This window comes from Phlebotomus papatasi, chromosome 2 (genome assembly GCF_024763615.1).
Source record: "Phlebotomus papatasi isolate M1 chromosome 2, Ppap_2.1, whole genome shotgun sequence".
Taxonomy (NCBI): domain Eukaryota; kingdom Metazoa; phylum Arthropoda; class Insecta; order Diptera; family Psychodidae; genus Phlebotomus; species Phlebotomus papatasi.
The window spans coordinates 110,301,833-110,318,817 of NC_077223.1; the positions used below are offsets into that span (position 1 = coordinate 110,301,833).

Consider the following 16,985-nt stretch of genomic DNA (forward strand, 5'->3'; position numbering starts at 1 on the left):
ATTTTAGTTGTTAAACTTTAAACCTCTCCCTTGTAAAGTTTACATTTTAGACTTACAATAGTTTTCTTCAGAACCTACGATATTGACGAAATGTTCGCCAAGTTAACCTCTAAAACACACCCAAAAATGAAAAAATAGCATGACACCTTTTCGAGCAATCACAAAAAGACATGGTTCAGGATGGGAAGAGGAGAAGTTGGGGGAAAATAAGGAGCATTGTACACTGAGAGAAATCCGAAAAAGTTAAAATAACATTCCGGAAATGTTAATTTTATCCTGCATTATTGATCCGAAATCGGAGTAAATATTACCCTTTTTAGGTGTAGTAGGGGTTAAATTAACCCTTTTTCATGTTAATTTTATCCTCAAAAAGGTGTAAAATTAACATTAAAAAATGTTGATATATTTTTACACCTAAATAGTGTTAAAGTTATGAGGAAAAAAATTAATCGCACCCTCTTTTTTTCTCAGTTTAACGATCCTTGGGTCAACTTATGTGGGGGTCCCCCCAAGAGCCAAAGTTCTTACTGAAGGTAATTAAGAAGAAGATGCGAGAATTCGGCGAGAAGCCATTGGATTAAAAATAAAAAGCCAAAATCCCTGAAAAATCCCAATTGAATTACCCGAATAAAGGGGTAGGGGAAAGTGCCCATGCTTGATACTATTGGAAGCTTCGTAATGACTAAATTTTCTATGTTTCACAATATATATGTGAGTCATCGCAACCATATTTTAAAAACTATGGGAAAGTGTCCAGTTTTTAAAATATATTGCGGAGTCACTTTTATTGAGAAACATAGAAAGAAATCAGTCATTACAAAGCTTCCAATGGTATCAAGCATGGTCACTTTCCCCTAGACTTATGCACTACCGGAACAACATTTCGATTTCATGAAATTATACTGAGCTAAAAAGTGTGCCGAAGGCATAAAAATATTTAAATAGAACCACAATTAATTAGGATTAAGAGCGAAGTTGTTGGGGAAAGTGCCCATGCTTTAAACGGTCCCAATCTTTATAACGATTAAATTTTTCCTATGTTTCTGAATAAATGCGACTCTGCAATATGTTTTAAAAATGGATGAGATCAGCCACATTGAAAAACATACGAAAAATTTAGTCATTGTAAGGCTTGGGACCGTGTAAAGCATGGGCACTTTCCCCTACACACCAATTCGAGCACATTTCAAATCACCGTTCGAAATTGTTTCTTCTTACTGGATTATTCTAGAAGACGATGCATTTTTCCTATTTAGAAAGATTGGAATATCGCTATACTGAGAGAAATCCGAAAAAGTTAAAATAACATTCCGGAAATGTTAATTTCACCCTGCAGTATTGATCCGAAATCGGTGTAAATATTACCCTTTTTAGGTGTATTAGGGGGTAAAGTTACCCTTTTTCATGTTAATTTTACCCTTAAAAAAGTGTAAAATTAACATTAAAAATGTTGATATTTTTTACACCTAAAAAGTGTTAAAGTTACGAGGAAAAAAAGTTAATCGCACCCTCCTTTTTTTCTCAGTGTATATATCTTTTCATTAAAACTTATCCTGCACATTGGTTCTTTGCTGTGCAGAAGATGCCAATGAACAATTTTATGCACATCAAACTTGCAAGCCAGAAGACTTCTCAACAACTATTCCCTGTTTTGCTGTAATTTTGCCCAAAATACTCAACGTTACATTCCCAGGATGCTGTTATATGAATTTTAATTAGGCAACTATTGGAAGTTCATAAACAACAATCAGCTACTGCTGTTGCATTATTAAGCAACAGTGCAGCAGGGAAGTGTCTATGAGGAGCATGTTGATGGAATCGGGGCAAAACACCAAAGAATGTTTCTTGAACATTGTCCAAAATTTATCCAATATGTCATTTCTAAGGCTTCCATACGAGCTTCGTAAGTTATTCATTATGCTTCAAGGGATATGAAAAGGTGAAACTTTGAATGTCTTCCAAGATAAATTATGTAAAGGAAAGAGAATTACTGAAATGTCCATTGGATTGATATTCATTTATTTACTCTTAACATCCTTTGGTATATGGAGCAATTTTAATTCAATTAAAATTCATTAACTTGAAACAGGACCAATTGCTCAATTCCAACCAGTTTTTTCTTTCTCGAGACAAAATTAATTTATGCATTACTTCATGAATTTTCCTTCATTTTGGCAAATATTTCCCATCCATTTCCAAGATATTCTGCAGAGCTTATTAATTTTCTAAAGTGTCTGTACCATTGCTAAATGAAATATTCATTATCGATACAAGCTATTCATGGCCTATATTGCGACAATTGCACAGAATTTATGTTCCAGCAAGAGCACTTTGTTCCTATTTCAAATCAAACTAATTGAGATACAAGTAATTGAAATTAAACATAAATGACAATTCACAATTAGTCCATCTTCTGCTGAAACAATAATTGAAAACCACTCTGAGTAAGAACAATTTCCTGCTCAATTTATTTAATAATTCTCATCAAAAATAGAACTTGCTAACTCCACATATGTTTAGTCATGAAACTTAAGGAAATATCACTAGAGGATAGTCCTAAATTTGCGAAAATTCAATTTCCCCTTCCTCTCTGGAACCCATTTACCCTGGAGAAAATTATTGAGGTACAGGATATAAAGAATCTTGTCAAATAAATTCCCATTGCGAAAAACCAAATATTTGAACATTATTGTGGAAAGCATACCCATTGAAAAATGCCCCTGAGGGTGATGCTAAATCTTTCGTCTCGACTTTATTTAATATTCCTCATAGGAAAATAAACAATGTTTCTTACCAGGTGAGCCTTAAGCAAGAAGAAAATACATATACAAATTGTAAAAATTTTCTTCTGGCCTTCTGGCCTCTTCTTTTCTAAACCTGTGAGAAATATTTCATCACAACACGTGTAAATAATATATTTTTCACATATTTCTTTTGAAATTTTCATTTTTTTTAATTTCAAATTTCTCGAAAAATGAGGTTGTTAATTTTTAGACAACTTTTCGAAGAAAATTAGTCCCAATGTGAGGGCCTCCAAACTCAGAAATATCTTAAGACTCTCCATGAGAACCTGTTCATTTCAAAGAGTTTTTATATTTCGAAATTCGAACTGGTTTTGCCGATACCGGACACAATAACAAAAGTCAAAATCCCGAAAAAACAAAATCCAGAAACGCCAAAATCCCGAAAAGCTAGGATCCCGAATGCCAAAATCCCGAAGAGACAAAATCATGAATAAGTCAAAATATCGAAAGCCAAAATGTCGAAAAGCTAGGATCCTGAATGCCAAAATCCCGAAGAGACAAAATCCTGAATAAGTCGAAATACCGAAAGCCAAAATGCTGAAAACTAGGATCCCGAATGCCAAAATCCCGAAGAGACAAAATCCTGAATAAGTCGAAATACCGAAAGCCGAAATCCCAAAAAGCTAGGATCCCGAATGCCAAAATCCCGAAGAGACAAAACCTGAATAAGTCGAAATACCGAAAGCCAAAATGCTGAAAACTAGGATCCCGAATGCCAAAATCCCGAAGAGACAAAATCCTGAATAAGTCGAAATACCGAAAGCCAAAATCCCGAAAAGCCAGAATCCCGAATGCCAAAATCCCGAAGAGACAAAATCCTGAATAAGTCGAAATACCGAAAGCCAAAATCCCGAAAAGCCAGAATCCCGAATGCCAAAATCCCGAAGAGACAAAATCCTGAATAAGTCGAAAGACCGAAAGCCAAAATCCCGAAAAGCCAGAATCCCGAATGCCAAAATCCCGAAGAGACAAAATCCTGAATAAGTCGAAAGACCGAAAGCCAAAATCCCGAAAAGCTAGAATCCCGAATGCCAAAATCCCGAAGAGACAAAATCCTGAATAAGTCGAAATATCGAAAGCAAAAATGCCGAAAAGCTAGGACCCCGAATGCCAAAATCACGAAGAGACAAAACCCTGAATAAGTCGAAATATCGAAAGCCAAAATGCCGAAAAACTAGGATCTCGAATGCTAAAATCCCGATGATACATTTAATATTATAACTAATTAGAGAAACATCGAAAAATTCCTCGTGAAAACTGAAAACATTTTGCAATGTAAAATTTTCAAAGAAACTAAAGAATGAGGCTGAAAATAATTTTTCATATTCTCAAAATATTACCAGTCGCAATTTATAAAAAAAAAAGAACCAGCATAAATAATTGTTTTAAACGATACGTGGGATGTTTTTATCGTTTGAAATTGACATTTTCCCTGATTTATCGCACTACTAATTTTTTTTCCTGCACAGCTTCCCAATTCTGTGTACTATAGTGGCAATTAAAACGTATTAAAAGCTCCCCTTTCTTCTCCTGAAAAAAAAGCCCTCAACGCCATGTAATTCAGCTTGTGCTCAACATTGACGGGATTTTGTGTGCAAAAAGTCATATTTTGTATGGAAAATAGAGTGTAATTTCTGTTTGAGTGCAGATACCATGCAGAGCTTTGAGCTGTTTAATTTGCATCCCAAAGGTTTCGAATTTATGTTGAATTGACATTGTATACACTGGATTTTTCCTCGCGCTTCAGCAGAAATCCGTGAAAAGCCAATTTGTTCGTGGGTGATTGTAATGAAAGTGTCGAGTGGAAAGCTCTCTTAAAAAAAACCTCAATGACTATTGACAGAATCGTATTTTTAAATGATTATTTGGGACGTGATACTACTAACTCTAAAAAGTTTTGTATGATTAATCGATTTTTCAGAAAATAGTCAGGAATGGCCGAATCCAATATAAAAGAAATTTGTGAATCTAAGAAAAATTTATTTTTAAAGTAAATATTCAAGAAAAAGTTCAAATAACCTTTTGGTACCTCAGATATTTTTCATTTAAAACACTTGATAACAGATAAATAATTTATTTAATACACTTCTCACGACTGTTCTGCAACTAATTGGCTTTTTTTAAATAATTTTCTCGTCACGATTTCTTTACCAGGCAACAACTTTAGGAAAAAGCTAAATAAATTGAATATGACAATTTGCCCAGAAAATTATTTGTTCACTAGATATTGAGTCGGAAGTGAGACTTTTTCTTTAAATCTAATTTCATTTTCTTCTTTTCGTAATCTTCTTTGTGCTAAGTAAGTTCTATTTGGAACTACTTCAAGAACATATTGTGATATTCGGGAAGATACAAATATTTTGTATGGTGTTTTATAATTTAGCATAGATTCGGATTTAAAATTCGAAAATTATATTAAGTGTGATCGTTGTGATCTCTTCATAATCAAAAATGTTTTGTTATCAAATCCTTAGATTCATGTCACAAATTCTTTTCTTCACCATAGTACCTTCCTTCTGTTTATTTGTCTTTTACAAATTTCATTTTAGGCTTCGCGATGTCAACTGCTGGAAATCCAGGTGCAGAATGTATGTATCTGAATTACTATGCATTATATTTCAATAGTTATACCCTAAACACATTTACGACTTAAGCCGAGAGATGGCATAACTTAATTATAATAAAAATAATGATTAAATTACATTTTCATCAGTTTCTGACTAATCCGTATCTCGACTTAAGCCAAGGAGCGGATTAGTTAGTGGGAAACTATTGGGAATTTAGCCAAATAGGGGGACGTGGGGCACCTTTGAATATGGGATTTTTCTCCTATGTTTAAGTGGAACTGAGCCATATCATAATGTAAATCAGCTTCTCAATTTCGGCAGCTAAATTATATCACGATAAACCTCAATTTTATTTAAAAATAGGTGAAAAATCCTAATTTTAAAGGTGCCCCACTTTCAAAGGTTCCCCACTTCTCCCTAATTACTTTGATTATTATTATGTCAGAATGTTTCTCGGCTTCAGTCGTAAGTGTGTCCATAACATTATCCCTTTCACTGCTAGAATTTGCAGAGAGAGATTTTGAGTTATCATATAAGTATATTTTCGGTGGCAGCCAAAATCCTGAATGTTCAAAATCCTGAAAGGGATAAAACTATATGTGGAAAAATGTATAGAATAATTTTCTAAGACACAGAAGATTTCCTTTTGCCTCCAGAAAGCGCGGGTGCAATCGTGAGAGTATCTATGACACTTTCAAGAATTCGGGATTTTGGCTTTCGGGATTTTGACCGGGACCCGTATATTTCAACCCCTTACCCCCCTAAAGTGTCATATTTGGTAGAATTTTAGATAGATCAACTATTTTACTACTTGAACTCCACGGAGGTCAGTATATCTAATTTCTCGATTTTTTCACTACACCCCTCCCCTTCAAAATGTCCACCTTGTCCAAAATGTCGTCACGCTGTTTGTCCGTTTGTCCGTCCAGCTATCGCCCAGGTTAGAGATTACCCAGGCGGATATTTGACCATGTGTCAAAATACGGTTGAATCATTTCTAATAACGGTTTTTCAAGGTCAAAGGCTAAAACGGCTCATTACTCTTTAAACTGTTTTGTGGAATCTTTTGAGTGATTTATGAATTGGTTTAAACTGGTTGAGAAACGGTAAACTCTCTCTCTCTCTCTCTGTGAGCAGTGAGCATACCCATTTTCCCAAATAAGTGGCCTGCGTGCATATGCACGGTCACTAAACATACAACCAATGAAGGGATTTTCCATCGTTTTCATCCCGAAGGTTGGAACCGACGCTAAGACGGCGATGGCCGCATGGGGGTCTGGAAAAAACAGAGATGAAAAATAAATCAATCAATCAATCAATCTAAAGGATGCGAAAGTATTTTTTAGGTTTATCATCGATTCCGATATTACCAATACCTGCAACTACTGGGCCTGACAACGTCACGTACCTAGACCAACTCCCATAATTTCTTGCTCATTCCTTTACTACTGGAACTCGAAGAGATAGAGCAAGTTATAGTAGGGGAGACTGGAGCAAAAAGTCACAAATCGAAAATTTCAAAATTCAATATCTTCCAAGATAAATAAGATAGCGACTTAAAATTTTCATCACAAATAGCTTCCATAAACCTTCTCCGACGTTTTATGTTTCTTCGAATTCGAACAAAAAATTTAGAAAACAAAAAATATCAAAATTTTTAGCCCTGTTTTTAAAATATTTTCCTTGAAGAATATATCAATTATTACCTACTTAATATTCAAAATTTATGCACTGATGATTATTTCCTAAATGACTTAGACTCTTTGAATACGAAGCCGCTATCTATTTTAGAATTTTACAAAGATTCTTCTCTCAAGAAATCTTTTTATTAAAAACGACCATTTGGGGTAAAAAGTAACAAAAGGTATGGAGCAAAAAGTAAGAAAAACCAAAACAATTTATGATGTCTCACGGCAAAAAAAAACGTCAATGCCATGTGTCGCCGCTTTTTGTTTGCATTGGTCAAACGATTTGTAGTCTTTAGTGCGTTTTTTTCTAAAATAGCTTGAAAATCGTTTTTATTGTTCAGTTATGAAAAATGATGTTTTACAAAGGTGTAGAGACATAAATTTCTTATGAAAATATCGTCGGCTCCGAAGAAGACTATTGCAAGTCTACTTACAGTAGTATAAAAAGATGGTATCATTGGATGCAGAAACTTTCGATCTACATCCCCACAAAATTTTATATTGATTAAGATATTCCTGGAAAAGTTACAAGATAAAAACTGAAAATCAGCGTGCCCGATTATCGAGTTTTTAGCCCATAATTTTAGTGTAAATAACTTAAAAGTAGCGTTAACCAGAAGATATTCAATGTGTAAGTATGATACAATAGTTTCGAATGCTAAAAGTATATTAATTACAGTGAAATTAATAAAAATACATTTTAGCTGTCAAACTTTAAAGCTCTCTCCTGTAAAGTATACATTTTAGACTTACAATAGTCTTCTTTGGAACCGACGATATGTTATCTAGGTATTTTTTTAATTTACGGAATTCCGTAACAAAGCGAATCAAAATATGATAATATTCCATGCCTAATAGTATTTGTCCCAGCATTTTTGAGAATAGTCACAAAATTACCTTTTAGAAAACGAATCGATAAACGTATTTCCTTACAAAATAGAGGAAAATTACTTTCACAAAGTTGTAGAGCGGTAAATTTCCTAGAAAACTGCGCTAATTAGAAATTTCTGGGGCGTTCGAGTACTTTATAAATAAATAAAATATCCGTTTTGTGACTTTTTGCCCCAGTCTCCCCTGCACTTATTTTTCAACTTGTGAAAAAGGCCAAACGATAAGGGATATCGACTTCCGATCTTCGACGACACTCTTATAAGTCAACATTATCTACCACAGACTTTTTGTCTTTTTCCCCCAACCGAAGGGGGTTCCCTTCCAAAACCATGTCTTTTTTTGGGTTTATTTCGAAAACGGATCCTAGAATTCTTTTGATTTTCGAATATGTTTTGGAGGTAGTCAAAATGAATATTTCGTCCTTAGATAGTCGGATACATTTGTTCGAAAAACATTGATATGGAATATTCAAAGATCAAATTTTAACCACTTCTGAAGGCCTATTTTTCAACCGATTTGCTTTAAATTGGTCTTTTTTTTTGAAAGATCTTGAAATTTCTAACGTGTCTGCATTGGACTTAATCGGTAGTGAATCGGTAATATATCCGTAAATGATTTATCTTTCTCAAATTTACCTTTTTATTCGTTCATATGCTTGACACTCATGTTAAAATATTCTAAAATCTACTTTTCTTAAGCAATTTCTTATTTCGGAATGTTTTTCTTTATCAATCAATTTAACCGATAAGAAAGCGATATGTACCCTAAAAGACATGCGAAATTATAATACATAGATAGGCCTTTCTCGTGAGTTCGAGCACTCTGCAAAGCTGGGACGTTTTGCCATCTCTTTTTTCAATGTCGGTCTTAGGTCCTTGACACACTTAGGACTTCCGCAGAGAGACGGCTTGGTGGAAAATTATAGAAATGTCGCTTAACCATTATTTTGAAAATAATTACGCTAATCCGTGTCTCGGTTAATCCTCAAGCTTGTCAAGGCCCTTAGTCTTTAGGTTTCGAATGTTCTTGACTAAAAATTACTTAGAAAAAAAGTACTTTTGAAGATAAGAGAAGGTTCAAATAAGATATTATAGTGACAGAATCTATAATTTCCATTTTTTCTAATTTTCTTTCATGGTTCTGACATAATGGCTGTTGGATGTTATGCCGAGAAATATAGTGGTGACAGCTTTAACATGTATGAGCACATGTTAGAAATGAAAAAATTAATATTGATATATTTTCTTTTCTTTTTTTCATATCATATTCGCATTTGGATGCAATATTTGAAATAACAGCGGGACTAAGTATGAAAATGAAGTTTTTTAAAAGGAAATGAAGTTCGAAAATTGATATGTTTTCTTAATCTCTTTTTCTGGATCAATCACCATTGTCGTTTGATGTGATAATAGCTGCAGGTAACATCATATTTTCATGTTACAACCTAATAAATCTTGTACATTTTTTTTATTAAATTTCTCTTCTGGATAAATCGTATGTGATCTCGCATGTGGAATGGGAAATTACAGTCCTACGAGGTATGATCATGATCTTACTATTTTTATTTTATTTTTAATATTCAAATTTTCCTTTTCTCTTTTCCTTTGTTTTTTCCTCAGAATTGCCTCTGAATTCGGTATGGGGATTTATAGCTCTACTGACAGGTATGATATCGTAGTTAAGGTTTAAAAAAAAAAACTTAAAACTTTGAACTTCTTTATGCTTTCTTTTCTGGACCAATCATATTACAATTTGATTGTAATATCAGCAATCGTAGCGATATTTGGTATGAATATGTCTTTTAAGAAATTGAAGATTTGAGAATTATACTTATACTTCTTTTATTTTTTCCTGTGTATCTATCAAACTTGAATTTGGTCGTAATATGGTGGATTATAGGGGCATTAGGTACAAGCATGACTTCAAACTTTTTGAATACATAACATATTAAATATTTTTTAATTCTATTTTCTGGGTCAATGATATTTACCGTTGGCTGCAATATTGGAAATTGCAACAGTTGGTGGTATGAGCTTGATCTTCTAATTGAAAGAAGCTTTAAAAAGGCATTTATATCTATAATTTTTTTTTGTTAATATAGCTGTTCCTTTTGGATTTGCATGGGGAATTCTAAATACAATAAGGGATATTGCATCGCGAGCACAAGGACAGTGAGTGTACTTTTGTTACCGTAGCTGCTGGTGACTTTGTGTCCAAGCTCTTCTGAGGCTTCACTTTAATTTTTAAGAATGTTTTTCAGACCATCCTTAAGCCCTTAGAATTAAAGCAAAGCTTGCGAAAAGCAAGGGTCCAAAGTCATCCACATCTACAGTACTAACAGGAAAGCTATTGAGCCAATTATACCGTCTGTGTATCTTTCAGAGCTTCATGAACATGATCAGCAGAACGACTTTCAACTAACTAAAACTGCAGAAGAAGACCAATTGGAACTGATATAGAAAATTTTCAGATATCTACAAATTAAAAAGAAAATTTGCATAGCAAAATCAAATAGAAAAATTGTAGAATTGAATACATGGGTTTTGATCTGGTTATGCTTCCTCAGGTAGAGAGATAAATTAAACAAATTGGATCGAGAATTTTGTTATACACTACTTTTTCACAAATTAATGGACAAACTTGCAAGTTGGCACAAGATAAGCACTATATCGTGAGTTCGTGTATTCATATAGGAACAATAGATTAGAATTCAACAGGAAGCTCTGTAAGGACCTACAAAATTCTTCTCATGGTTTTATTTTAACTAATGATTTTTGTTGTAATATTAATAAAACACTTGGTAACAGTAACAGATAATTCCTTTCACACACTTCTCACGATTCTTTTGTACCTGGCGAATTTTTCACTGTTTCTCGTGATATATTTAATAGATAAGAACTGTGTAGAAATAATAAATTGCATAGCAATTCAAACAGAAAGTTATTCGTTCATTCGAAATGGTGGAAGTTAAACAGTTTTGTAAACCCAATTGGCTTTTTTTCCTTTTCGTGGCTCTTCACGTGCCTAGTAAGTTCACTGCATACACTCCAATATACTCCAATATTATCTTGTATATTTCCGTTATTTTCTTGACTTAATTCCAGGTCTCTCAATGGGCAGACCTACACCTCAAGGAGGTAAAGTACTTGCCATTTTAACCAGAAGATTACTTTCATAGTCTCATAGGTGTTTTTTTTTTTTAATTTGGTCTTACGTTCAAATTCAAGAATTAGTAAGGTAATTACGAGTAATACCTTTAACCCCTTTAACATTACAATGGTTTAAGACTTTTAAAATATCTTTCTATTAAAAAAATCTAGAGAGTTAGTGAAATAAACTACATTGTTCAAAATTGATAAGAGCTATAGGTTGATAAGAGGTTCGATGGTAGGGGAAAGTACTCTCCCTTCGAACGTGACTTCGAACAATGTGAATTTTCTTTAAGTTTTCCTAAGAAACTTAAACAAAACTAATAAGTTGCACATGGGCGAAAATATAGCTAATATAATGCTTTATCAAACCCATAAAACAGATTATTAGGGACAGTCCTAGTTTTCGAGATATTTTTGATTAAAATTGCTAAAATTTCGATTTTTCCATATTTTCTGACATGTATGAGACCACAGCGCCCCTGGTGTCAGTTGTACTAACTCCATCTGTCCAAAGGATTATCGTGCATGTAAAGGAGAACAAATTTTCTCATATTAACCCATTCCTTACCATGGTATTATACATCATACGCAAATTCAGTGATTTTAGATGATTTATTCGAGGGCAAATATTTGAGTTTCTGTCGGGAATGGATTTTTAGTTACTTTAGTCCTTCAATTACTTGGAAAAAATAGACCGACAGAGATGGGAATACATTTTCTTGTTCTTTGGCGGACGGAAAATGCGACATCCCGTCGAATTTGTTAAAATTGACCTTCATCCTCTTTCCTGATTTGAATTGTAGTTGCCAATGTGTTTTCTTGGATAGTTACTCTATCTAAATCAATAGAGTTTGTAATGAATTAATGAACAGAATTTAAATTCAGTGACCGTTAAGACGCGTGTTTGAGGGCGGCTCCCCGCGCCCCCATAATGGATAAAAATTATTTCCTTTCAAAAAAATCATCTATTAACCTGTAGGAAACTAATCCCAAAATACGAACATTCTATCTCAAGTATTTCTGGTACATTGACTGAATGGGTTAAGAAATGAATCGGTTTAGCAGAATCGGAGATATAGGCACCCAAGTATCAAAAAATGGCAAAAACGGCAAAAAAAAGCCTAGATTCCAGGTGCAAAAATAAAATTAAATTAAAATGATAAACATTTTCGTAAATCATTTGACCCAACCAATAGTAAAAATAGCATGAGAACCCAAGGACACAATCAGTGTTGCACAGTGTTATCAATTATTGATAATTATGTGACAACCATGTGGAAATCTTTTAGGAAAAGTAAAAGAAATTGATATTATTCGATGGCACGAACGTTCGAAGGGAGAGTACTTTCCCCTATAGATTTCATTCGTGGCGAAAGGTTGGACCATTTTGTCCATTGTCCATTACATTGAAATTTTGAATATTTTTAAAATCAATTTAACTCAGTAGAAACTCTCCGTTTAAGGGAATGATATTGAGACTATGAAGGTAAAATTTACTCTTTTACTACTTGATTTAAAATGAATTACACCTCTAAGATTTATAATTTTTATTTTTTATGTCTTTTTGGGATCATTTACATCTGGCAATGGATGCAATATGGGAAACAGAAGGGAATATAGATGGTACTATCTTTAAAATTAGGAAAACTTTATGATTTATAGTTTAACGAATTCTCAATTTTTCTTTCAATTTCTTTTTTCTTGGTCTTTTTACACTGGATGTGATATGGAAAAACTAGGAGTTATCCAAGGTACGATTATATAAAATTAAAGAAATTTTACAATTTTTGTTATTTTTTCCATTTTTTTATTTATTTTTATGATCAATAATATCTCTTATTGGTATATCATGGAACACAATAGGGGCCATAGAAAGTATGTACTTGTACACATGTACAATAATTTAAAAAAAAAAAAACTTAAGATTTATAATTATTTTTGTTTTTTTCATAATTTTCTTTTCTGGACTAATTGATTTCGATTTTGGATGTAATACTGAAAATTATAGTGACATTAGGTACGAATATATTTTTAACGTCAAAAATGACTTAAAACTAATATAATATATGTATATTTTAATTTCTTTCTTGGTTTACTCATATCTGCCTTTGAACGTAATATTGAAATCTACAGGTGAATTAGTGGGTATGTACTGAATATGTCTTTAAAATGGAAATAATTATTTTGGACTAATTTTCTTTGTAAATTCTCTTCTATGTATCTATCATAATGGCACTTGGTTTCAAAATTGGGAATTACAGCACTTGCGGCACGTAAGTGAATGTTTTTAAAATGAAAGTAGACTAAAAGTAATGTTTTTTTTTAAATTTTTCTTTTCTGGGTAAACCATGTTTGTGCTGGGGTGTAATATTGGAAATGACAGAATTAGCAGCAGGTAAAAGCATATTGTTAAATCAAATAAGGATATGGGAATGATACCTTTTTTCTTTTTTGAATTGTGTAGTTTTTGATATAGAGTGGGATATATAGTCTCCAGCTACGTAATACTGAAGAAGAAATCCGATTCTGATGAAGGCTTACGTCTGTCTATTCCTATTCTACAAATCGTTTTTGAAAATTCAAAAATTCAGACTTATGTAATGCAGTAATGTATAAAATAAATATTATATTGGGCACTTAAGAATAGATTTTATTGTTGAAACCAGGGGTGTGACATTAGCTCTGAAAAATGCGACCGGTTTTAGTGTATTTTATTCCCTGTTTTCGTACACATTTTACAAGATATCTCCAAAACTACGAAGGTTGCCAATTTAGGGTTTTCGGTTGCCTCTTCGTTATTAAATTGGCTTTTATTTTGTATTAGTATTTTATGCTAATTCATTATACAATGACTGAAAACAACTAATAAACTCAAAAGTTTTTTCGGCTCGCTAGAAACATATGGGAAACATAGGAAATGTCATACCCCTGGTTGAAACCCTACTAAAGGAAGAAGATTGAGGTATACATATTAAATACCTTCCTCTCCATTTGATTCAACCAGAATCCATTCGATTTAACCCTTTAAGGGCGTGAGAGTCAAAAAACTTTAGATGACCGTAGGAAAAATTTCATTTTTGGATCATCGGTGACCCAATCGTCCTTAAAGGGTTAATGCGGCGTATTGAGCTTTTAGTAAACCTCTCCACCAGATCTTTGTTTTCTGAGGTGTTTAGAACATCTTACAAACGTGGACGTTCTCTAGATCTGTAAGTTCTTTATTATTTATTTGAAAATTATAGAAGAAAAATCTACTCTCACACTTCATTTACTTTTCAAAATTCATTCGGATTTTCTTCTTTTATGTGTTTTTTTTTAAAGATTGGTAAGCTCTTTACTGTGTTATCTTTTATGCTTGCCTTAGATTAAGGTAAAGTACCCTCTAGTCGGCCGGTTCCTCAACTCGGCCAGTGGAGTTATTTATTCAATTTACTTAGGTATGCTCTAATATGGTTTTGAAGATCTAACATTATAAGGTCTATTATATTGTAATATAACGTAAATCAGTGAAAATTTTATAGAAATTGACTATAAAACGTTAAAAAATTGGATAAACAATTCAAGTGGCCGAGTTGAGAAACTGGCCGACTTGAGGATACTTTACCTTACTGCCAACAGTTTTTAACTAATCTGTCACCCGGCTTAAGCCATAGGTCTGTCTAGGGCATAAAACCGCAATCACCGTAATAGACGCTAATGATATTTATAATTTAAAAAACAAGTTTTCTCGTATTGCATTAAAGTTTAAACTGAAAATGGTAGCAAATTGCAAAAGCTCTCAGTAATATTGCCTCACAGAGGCTGTTAATATTGAATTGAAAGTATTGCAGAGGGAGGAATTCTCCTTTGAAATTGCTATATAAACAGGGAAAAGGCCAAACAATGTGGGTGGTACTGGAAAAGTGTGTCAAAAGTGGAGAGTTCTCCAGCAGCCGATCCTCCAAAGAATCGCAAATACACTTCAATTGCAGGCGTGAAATTTCCATTCTACGCGAGCTATGAAAGCCAACGAAGGTGTTCAACATGGATTATTCGTGTGTGCTCAGAATTCACAATGAAGTACATATAATCCATTGGACAAGGTGCAGGTGGAGTGTTCCAATGTAGCAGCTGTCAGTTGACAATTCAAATTTATGTGTGCAGGCGGCAGATTAGCATGACGCAAATGGAGTATTTTTCACCATGTCTGGATGCCACCAAAAATGCACCAAAAAAGCTCTAATTGAGATAAATGGTGAGAAAATTCCTGAGTCCTGGAACTTCTTTCATCTCTACAAAAAAAAAAAAAAATGAGATGGTGAAAGAGTTAAAAAGTTGCAGTAGAGCTCGGTAATTACCCCAAGATACTTAAACATTCGCCTGGAAAAACTTTCATGAGGAATGCACATTGAATTATTGATAAGACAACCAAGACAACTTCCGTCCACAGAAGAGAAGAATCTTCCGTTGTCGTGTCCCAGGGAAAACATGAAAATCTCTCTCTCACACAGACTCCTCCACTACCAACTAAATGTCTACGAAAACTTTCATTCCAGTGGACTTTCGCGTGCTCCTAAAACATTTCTGGGCCAAAATGTACTTCAACCCATCGTCTCGAGGGAGTAATTTATTAATTTCCGCCGTGGAAAATTTCGAAATAGTGTCCAAATGCATTTATGTCAGGCACTGACAAGGAAAAGTGACTTTTCTCAGTGCAAGAGTAATATAAAGTTTCACTCGCTAAAAGATACTCTGTTCAACTTTCTGCAAATAATTAAATACAACTTTTGCTGGAATTCCATTTCAATTGACAAACATTTGCTATAAAATTAGATTTTTATGGTAATTAATAACTTTTACAAGGCACCTCCACTGAAACTACCAGGAGTCTCCATTGAGTTAATTAGACTACTTCATATTTTCCGAAACTGTATAGATATAGAGAGACTTAATAGAGTTATTAAAGTGAGCACTATTTAGCGCAGTTAGTTTTAGAGCACTTACTAAACCACTAGGTGTCTTACAATACTCTTTAATGCACCCTCAAAAAGTTTTAAGCAGTCCTCCTCTAATAAAAAGTACATTATACTGCTGTCTCTTTGAGTTCGAGGTTCGAGAACTTAAAATGATAATTTTTATTTAATGGAATTTGAAATTCCGGATTACGCGATATTACGGGGCAAACATAATTGGATGAAGAACTGGCGTGATGTGTATTGATAAGGAACTCTCCGGTGGTGGCCAGTGGATTTGAAGTCACTTCACAAAAAAAAACACTTCTTTAATCTTACCCAGAGCTTTCGGTTCTACATGTGGACCTTCTTCAGTGGCTCTGGGACCGAAAGCTCTGGGAAAGATTAAAGAAGTGTTTTTCTTTGTGAAGTGACTTCAAATCCACTGGCCACCACTGGAGAGTCCCCTATCAATAGAGGGCAAACCATTTTGTTAATATTTAATTTGATAGCTGTAGTACAGTAATTAATTACAATTCTTCTTTACTTTGAAGATTATTTAATTAATTTTACTGCTCAATCTCAATGAGAGACCTGTATCGATGATCTGATTTTTTCAACTTCTTACCAGGCAAAACGTATGAGATATCAAGTTTCGATCTTCCAGTGACCCCCATAAAGAACAATTACCTTTAACAAGTTTTAACAAGTATTAACAAGTTTTTCTCCATTTGCCCTATCCTTAATTCCCCTACAAGAAGAGCTTACGAACAGGGAGGTGTTCAACAAAGACACCCGAATTGATAAATGTAATTCACAGACAACTTTATGTTTTGAGTTCGAAGAATCGAACAATCGTTCGAAAAATGTTTAATTTAAAATTGTTTAATTTAAAGTTGTTGAATTTGGAGTTGTTGAATTTAAAAATTGTTGAATTTTTGTGTGTAAACTC

General features: G+C 33.5%; 2 long non-coding RNA genes across 5 annotated transcripts; both read left to right on the forward strand.

The window, feature by feature from the left end:
* Positions 1-4,978: 4,978 nt before the first annotated feature.
* LOC129800812 (uncharacterized) lies at positions 4,979-9,891 on the forward strand. Of its 2 annotated transcripts, XR_008751652.1 has the most exons (7): positions 4,979-5,103; positions 5,354-5,392; positions 9,131-9,148; positions 9,249-9,488; positions 9,570-9,614; positions 9,719-9,736; positions 9,850-9,884. It is a non-coding gene; the product is annotated as an uncharacterized LOC129800812 (long non-coding RNA). The 2 variants fall into 2 exon arrangements; XR_008751651.1 differs by having other exon boundaries at positions 9,719-9,891.
* Positions 9,892-9,893: 2 nt separating this feature from the next.
* Positions 9,894-13,414, forward strand: LOC129800811 (uncharacterized). Of its 3 annotated transcripts, none has more exons than XR_008751650.1 (5): positions 9,894-9,976; positions 10,052-10,121; positions 10,333-10,977; positions 11,055-11,087; positions 12,711-13,215. It is a non-coding gene; the product is annotated as an uncharacterized LOC129800811 (long non-coding RNA). The 3 variants fall into 3 exon arrangements; XR_008751649.1 differs by lacking the exon at positions 9,894-9,976 and adding an exon at positions 13,236-13,414 and having other exon boundaries at positions 9,984-10,121; positions 12,711-13,119; XR_008751648.1 differs by lacking the exon at positions 9,894-9,976 and having other exon boundaries at positions 9,984-10,121; positions 12,711-13,216.
* The last annotated feature ends 3,571 nt before the right edge of the window (positions 13,415-16,985 follow it).